This window comes from Mercenaria mercenaria, chromosome 10 (genome assembly GCF_021730395.1).
Source record: "Mercenaria mercenaria strain notata chromosome 10, MADL_Memer_1, whole genome shotgun sequence".
In the NCBI taxonomy this organism is placed as follows: Eukaryota; Metazoa; Mollusca; class Bivalvia; order Venerida; family Veneridae; genus Mercenaria; species Mercenaria mercenaria.
The window spans coordinates 81324878-81333489 of NC_069370.1; positions in this window are offsets into that span (position 1 = coordinate 81324878).

Sequence of the window (8612 nt, forward strand, 5' to 3'; positions counted from 1 at the left end):
TGTTACCGTCTTATGTCGTAAGACCACAAAACATACATAGAACTTAACTTTGATTGTAGATTCTTCAGCTATACTACAAACATGTCATTCAAGAAAACAATGGACAGAACTAAACAAATTGGAATTCAGAGTGGGGATCTTTGGTTATGGAGCCTGCATATTACAGAAAATGCAAAAAGACAAAATTAACAAGAGCTGTGACTAATGGTGACAAATGCCACCGTGCCGCCTTGACCTTTGACCTGGTAACCCCAAAGTCAATAGGGGTCGTGTACTCAGTAAGTACTATCATCATGTGAAGTTTGAAGGTCCTGGATGCAGTGGTTCGCGAGTAAAGTGCCTTCATGCAAAAAGTTAACATTGGCCCCTGTGACCTTGGCCTTTGACCTGGTGACCCCAAAGTCAGTAGGGATCGTGTACTCAATAAGTGCTATCAGTATGTGAAGTTTGATTGTCCTGGGTGTAGAGGTTCGCGAGTAAAGTGCCTTCGTGCAAAAAGTTATCATTAGTCCCTGTGACCTTGACCTTTGACCTGATGACCCCAAAGTCAGTAGGGATCGTGTACTCAATAAGTACTATCAGCATGTGAAGTTTGAAGGTCCTTGGTGCAGTGGTTCGCGAGTAAAGTGCCTTCATGCAAAAAGTTAACGTTGTGACGAACGAACGAACGAACGAACTAACTAACAAACGAATGGATAGACAGTTGAAAACTAATATGCCTCCCTTCGGGGGCATAAAAATCTGAGTGGGATGGGGATGCATGATCGGGGTGATGGGCAAGACCGAGCGGCGAGTGAGTTGGGGGAATATTCATGGAAAGTTAAAAAAAAAAAATAAAAAGGAATATTTTCTCTTTTTGGAGGGGGGGGGGGGGGGGGGGGGGAGGGTGTGTGACCAAGGCAAGGTGATGACCAGGTGTGGGTACAAAACTTCACATGTTTATACTAAATGTTCATGGAAAAGAATGAAAGAAGTTTAATGAAATTCTACCAATGGGTTGGTTTGTTATGTACAAATCTGTAGATTTTAAAACAATTAAAGGGCAATAACTCTAAGGAAAATTGACCAACTGAAAAACAAGAGGGTCATGATGACACTGAATCGCTCACCTGATCATGAGTATATTGAACCATATGTTTCAAATGGCAAACTGATGCTAAAATATTAGAAAATAGATCAGTAGGTCACATTCATGGTCACTGAAAGACAGTTTAATGATTGGTGTGCAAAACTGTACATGTCATCCAAATTTCAAGGCTGGATCTTAAACTAGAGTGGTCACAAGGAAAAGTTTACGCACGGACACACGGACGATGTAGACCTACTGACCTAGTTTTTGACCGCATATGACCAAGTTTCAAACTTGACCTAGATATCATAAAGTTGAACATTCTGACCTACTTTCATGAAGATCCATTGAAAAATCTGGCCTCTAGAGAGGTCACAAGGATTTTCTATTTTTAGACTTACTGACCTAGTTTTGGACCGCACATGACCCAGTTTCGAACTTGAACTAGATATCATCAAATTAAACATTCTGACAAATTTTCATGAAAATCGATCGAAAAATATGAACTCTAGAGAGGTCACAATGTTTCTCCATTGAAAAATATGGCCTCCAGGGAGGTCACAATGTTTTTCTATTTTTAGACCTACTGACCTAGTTTTTTGAACGCGGATGACCCAGTTTCAAATTTGACCTAGATATCATCAAGATGAATATTCGGACCAACTTTCATACAGATCCTATAATAAATATCGCCTCTGGAGAGGTCACAAGTTTTTTCTATTATTTGATCTAATGACCTAGTTTTTGACGGCACGTGACCCAGTTTCAAATTTGAACTATATATCATCAAGATGAACATTCTGATAAATTTTCATGAAGATCCATTGAAAAGTATAGCCTCTAGAGAGGTCACAAGGTTTCTCTATTTTTAGACCTACTGACCTAGTTTTTGACCCCAGATGACCAAGTTTCAAACTGGTAAACATTCTGACTAATTTTCATGAAGATCTATTGAAAAATCTTGCCTCTAGGGAGGGCACAAAGACTTTCTAATTATAAATCTACTGACCTAGTTTTTGACCGCACATGACCCAGTTTCAAATCTGACCTAGATATCATCAAGATAAACATTCTGACCAACTTTCATAAATATCCCATGACAAATGTGACCTCTAGAGTGGTCACAAGCAAAAGTTTACGCACCCACGGACGAACGGACGGACGGACGACGGACGCTGCGCAGTTACAAAAGCTCACCTTGTCACTTTGTGATAGGTGAGCTAAAAAAAATGACCGGCATCATCGAAGTATGTTGGTTCATATTTATTTCAAGTTTCATAAAATTTTACTAGCTTGTTACTGAGAAATGGCTGCAGACGTAGATTTTTCATTAAATCAATGGCAATAACTCTAGGGGAAATTGACCAATCCGATAAAAAAAAACTTGACAGGCATCATCGCAGTATGCTGGTGCATGTTTATGTCAATTTTTATGAAATTCTACCTGATAGTTACTGTGAAATGGTTGCAGAAGGACATTTTTGGGCATTTTTCATTAAATCAAGGGCAATAACTCTAAGGGAAATTGACCAATCCATAAAAAAACTTGACGGGCATCATCGCAGTATGTTGATTCATGTTTATTTCAAGTTTCATGAAATTCTACCTGCTAGTTACTGAGAAATGGCTGCAGACGGATTGACGGACGGACAACACCATTTCAACACCTCCCTACCGATTTCATCGGCGGGGGATAAAAAGCAGGCACCACATCAAAGGGGTGACGAAACAGTACCCAAAGCAATTAAAGCGGGAGTACTGGAATCACCCAAGCCGAAATGTTCAAGCTGAAAAAACAAACAGTATACTCAATATGAATGTCGTACTGAACGATCTAAAGAGATCGAAAATATAATAGCTCTGATAGAAGGTACGGGAAGACTTTTTACAGCCGCCACTTTCCTCAGTTTAAGTACACTCCCCAGGAATTTAATAAAATAAAATTGATCTTTTAAGAACAAAAAAGTGTTTACCCATATGATTACATGAATTCGTTCGCAAAATTCAAAGAAAACATATTACTCTCAAAGAATGAGTTTTATTCTATCCTAAATGAAGCCCACATATCACACAGTGAGTATGATCATTTAGCATTAATTTTGTAATAAAAGCAATGGATTGTATTTACAAACTGGTCTTTTACTTGTAGCTGATGTTTTTGACAATTTTAGGAAACTGTGCTTGGAACAGGTTAATTGATTAAAAATGTTACTGACATATTACTGTAAAATTATACTGTATATAAACAACTAAATTAAAAGATCCTCCTTTAGAAGCATAGAACGCAACCAAGGGAGATAAAGAGTGGTCGTCCGTAAGGAGTCGCAACGTTGTAGTTTGTTCTGCTGGAAACACATAATATTTTTAGTGTGTCATGCAAGGCTGTTGTAAATGCATGTTTTATATGTATCAATTTAACACTATTTTGGATTAATGAAATTGATTTCAAAACAATCTTCAAGCCTAAAATGATCTACAAAACTGTTGCAGCAGCTGGTTAAAGAATCCACATGATTAGTGTTGGATTTAGCTTTTTGGTAAAAGTGGGAGACCCTTCAAACAGGATATGTAGACAACAAATAAGCAATCCAACAAAGGCTTAGAAAAAATGCGTCTGCATTTCTTTTAAATTATCTGATTAAATATAACGTACATGTACTGCACAATTTTGTTGACTCAATTACTTTGTAGCACTTTTACTGAAATACAATCAACGATTGTAAGTTGAAAACTTATCTTATTTCATCCTATTTAGATGTATGCTACATGTATATGATGGAAATCCACTAATGACTACCTACACGAATGTATTAATGTAGATTCCGTGTACGTTTTTGTCACATTAAATTATTATAGCAGCTGTCAGTTTAAGTGTAAGCCTTTCTTTACACGTGATATGTTGGGTTGTATAGCTTTCAGGGATACCACTGCAACAAATATTTTGAATGTTTCACTTTCTTTCAGACACACATAGCATATATTAGTTCAGACCAGGGCTATTAAAACGAGTACAAATACATTGGGCGTTCTCTAGACCTAATATCTTCAATGGTAATTATCTTGTGAATAAATTCCAAAACATTTCCTTTAATAATAAGCTCTTATTTTCTAGAAGTGTTCACCTCTGTTATTTCTTACCCTTGAACATTTCTTTGGATTAAATGTTTGTGATTTTCATATGACCTTCTTTACTTTAACAAATATCACTGAATGGGTTCAGCATTTTATTAAGTCCGTTCGATAGTTCAGTTTAACAGACGCGTCCGACAGTCAGAATATATCAGAAAAATGGTACATAGAAATAATGATTGTTGAAACCGGGCTTAGTAAATAATGGACAGTGCCATTTCATACTGTCCAGAATTGCTAAACATGGGGCAGTGTCAGCACTTCATGTACAGACTGGGTAAACATGGTGCAATGTCAGTACATATTGTTCGCAAAAGATAAAACGGTATTTTACCTCGCTGACTAGTTTTCTCCCGATGACGTTTTTATACATTACACCTTCTGTCCTCCTAGAATTAAATAATAGCCGAATCTGCCGTCAAGAGAAGTTTTATCATGGGATAAAATTTTACAGATCATAACGCCGCTTGATTTTGAAAATAGACTACGTTCCTTTGACGATCTGACTTCAAACGCATTCTTTCCCAGATGTAATATGTTTAAAGAAAACATTCCACATAAAAGCTAAGGATGAGTCAATTAAAGCTTCCTTGGGCAATTCCGTGAACAAAAATATTTTGGTAATGGAAAATACGTAGGTGATGGTCTCAAACATATGATGAAATGCTCGTTTATAGAAAATTGTTTTTTGTAGTTGTTTTGAAAAACAAGGCGGTGTCGTTTGATGAAAGTATAAAAAGTAGTCCGTCACAGTTTTATTTGATCATTTTACTGAATAATGTTAAATCCGTTATTCCCCCTGATTTTACCAGTTATTTGCTAAAATATACCGTAAAAGTCTTTAAGGTACTTGAAAACAGATATATGCAGGTGTAATAAAGTAGGCAAACATAAACTGAATAGCACTAACATCTTCTTGTCTCCAAAATGTTACAAACAATCCTGTTTATTTTACAAATAAAAGTCCTTTCAGTCATGCTCGAATGTTCCTCTTATGTCAAATGTTAGAAAGATGATAAAAATTATAATAGGATCAGAACATTTACAATAGGACAAAGATGCTATGTCTGGTGGATCTTTGTCAATGTTTTATTCGAATCCGTCAGACTTAAATTTTTGCTTGAAATAACAGCTTTATGACAACACAAGTCATGTGTTTCTAAAAGTCTGCAAATGGATTACTATCTTTTGAAACTGACGTCTTGTGCGAACAACTTACCATTTTAAACTTCTTTGTGATAAACTCCTTAGTGATATTTTGCCACTGGCTGTTTCTTCTTTTTTTTTAATTTTGTGTATAGATTCATCATGTACACACACACACACACATTGCACCGAGTGTGATTCAGTTTGGCAAAATTTATGAGAGTGGATTGCATATTTCCGGATGAGGGTACTGCTTTAATGTCTTTTTTTCATTATATTATATTTACGTATTTCTACTATTTTATCAGCCAAAAATAGACTATTATTTAGATAAAAACCGGCTGAAAACCCAACTCATTTGGCGCATTTAACGTTGCAACTCAAACAAGTAGTCCTACCATTGAATATTTTCCGTATCCGATGAGGTATGAATACAGGGTTTTGTATTCTTTAGTGAAATATAGGCTGTATTTCAGACTAAAATTCAAATTATCTTTATTATATTCTTTAGAAGTGTAAAATATTTCATCGGAATATTTACACAGTTATACGTTAAGGCCCCTTTTGTCAAGTACCACCATTTTGCATTCGACGTATGTTCTTCAGCAAAAAATGCATGAATGTGCTATTTGCCGAATTGCTCTATGCATTAACGTAATGAACATAGGACGTGTATGTAAATAATGTAGGGGTAAAGCGTCATTTTTTACAAGAACGAAAATAAAATACTTCGGTATTTTATGACAAAGTGTTAAAACCAACCAATACTTCATCTTGCACCTTGAAGGGTTGTTTTGAAATTACTTTTTGTTCAATATTTATTTGAGAGTTTTCAGTAGTAACAGTGGTAGTCTCATTTTCATATTCCGATCTTTAGCTTTTAACTGATTCGGAAAATGATGATAACTCAATTCACCATTTTAGTTTCGAGCATGCTTACTTTGGTAAGCACACAATTCGCTGATCTGTTCTGCATAACACATGCTGTAACGTCCGTAATAGAACATATTCAGTATTCTTTTTTTCAATGACTATTTGATTTTTGATATTCTATCCGGTAAGGCTTTAATAAATCCAAATTTTCCACATTATATCAAGATTACACATGTTGACAGATTTTACCTTTATTACTGTATTTGATAGGAATTACTTCAAAAATTGAAAATGCTACAAACGTTCATAAAATTCGACTTTAAATTATGTCAGTACTTTTATAAAGTAACATCAGTAAAACAAATGCAAAATGAAAATGTTCCGCTTAAGCAGGTAGTAGGGGGCGTGAGAGGTGTTGCACATTTCATTACCTCTCATGAACAGACTCAATCAAACCAAGTCTGCTATTATTCTTCTTGGTTGCATTCTATGCTTCCGAAAGATCTTTTTACAGGTTTTATTAAAGTAATAGTTTTTGTTTGATATTCTAGTTATTTCTTTTTCTCTCTGTATATTTTTGTTGGTCTTAGTAACTGAACAATAAAGAACGTCAAGTTTGTGGAAAAAATGATGTTTACAAGTCCATTGAGATTTCACGTTCCCTGCGTATGTGTAAAACAATGATAAATTGAATTTTATTACAAAAGCTCCTTTAGATGATATTATTTCTTCCCCAATTGTTAAAAAGTGTGACAAATATTGCTGTTTCATTACAGACAAATGCTCTTCCGAATGGCAGTGTTTCTATGAGAGAAAACAAATGTATCAAAATGACATTACCCTATAATAAATACAAAATAACGTAAACGAGAAATTGTCTTAAAAGTTTTATTTTATACTTATCTGCTTTTTGTAGGGAGTGAATTCTTAAAATGGCTTTGAAATGGAGTTGCAACGTAAATTTTCCATAAATCTGTCGGAATCTGTCGGAATGTTTCTGACAAAAGGTAGTTGAGCGCTTCTCCTAAAGTAAGAGTTTTCAAAGCTTATTCACCTAAATTATTTCTCTTATTGTCTTTATTCGGCTAAGTCACGCAGTTTGTATGTAAATATTTTGTAACATTGATGATGCAAATATTGCTTGTGATCCATGTGAGTGCAAAACGGAAAGATTTAACACATCTTTTATCCTGTTTTACGAACACTTGAAATCATGCTATCAAAACGAAGGTTTATGCATTTCCCAATCTTACCAAAAGTCTAGCATGCAAAGCGTATTTTTTCAGATAGGGCGTTGTAAAGATTAACGACTGCGATAAAAATAGGACGAGGTGTAAAGCGAAATTTCAGACTGATTATTGTTAGCAACACTTCTTTTTTGGACTGTGCGAACACGTAAGAAAGCGCAAACACTCTGGCTGAGTCAAATAATGCAAATTAATCGATTTGTAAAAATGGCGTTTGTGTCTTTTTGTTCGTAAAACATGAAACCATTCGTGCTACGTGTCCCAGATTTAAGTCTACTTTAGTGACAAACAACTAACTTGTTATGCAAGATGACGGTATTTTCTTGCATACCAGACGGGGATTTCCGGTATTTTCACCAGTGCTGGAAAACTCAATCTTACACCCCGGGGTGTAAGATGACTCTCGTGCTGTAAATGACGTATTACGAACTACATATATGTAGAAGATTTATGTAGTAATTTATATTTAATTTAAAAAACGGAATAAAAATTCAATACCTTGACAGTTCCTATTGGTTCCTGATAGTATAATTCTCGATTCAAATCACGTTATTTTATCAGAAATCTATAACGTTACGCTGCAACTGATAAAACAAAACCGGAACTAAACATTGTTATTTGTTTTGAAACATCATGACGTCTTTCCTGTTTACGAACGTTGGTTTCCCGCGCTTTGTTTAAATACACTGCTATAAGAAATAATTCTAAAAAGAAAGCCGTTCGATTGATTTTATTTTTATTATTATTTCTTGAAATCGGTATGCAAGAAAACGATTCTGTCACTGGTTATAGGTGCAGATGGAAATATCCGGCTCTCGGGTAATTGTTTGGGCGGTAACTCGGCAGGGAGCCTCGTTTCCGCCTAAACAGTTACCCTCGAGGCCGGATTTTCCCATCTGCACCTACAACCAGTGAAAGAATCTTATAGTATTTATAATGAACGAAAAAACGTTTTGACAAAGCTGTCATGACTCTGGCACTATAATCTATCTCAATGTTCTACCTATTTTAGTTTTTTCTGTATGACAGTCTTATGTGCATTTGTGCTGTAAAAATGCAAAATTAACTTGAAACACATATACATATAAATTATTTCTAATACTGAAAAATTTATCTATTCATAGGTTTGTTCATCTTTCTGTTTAGTC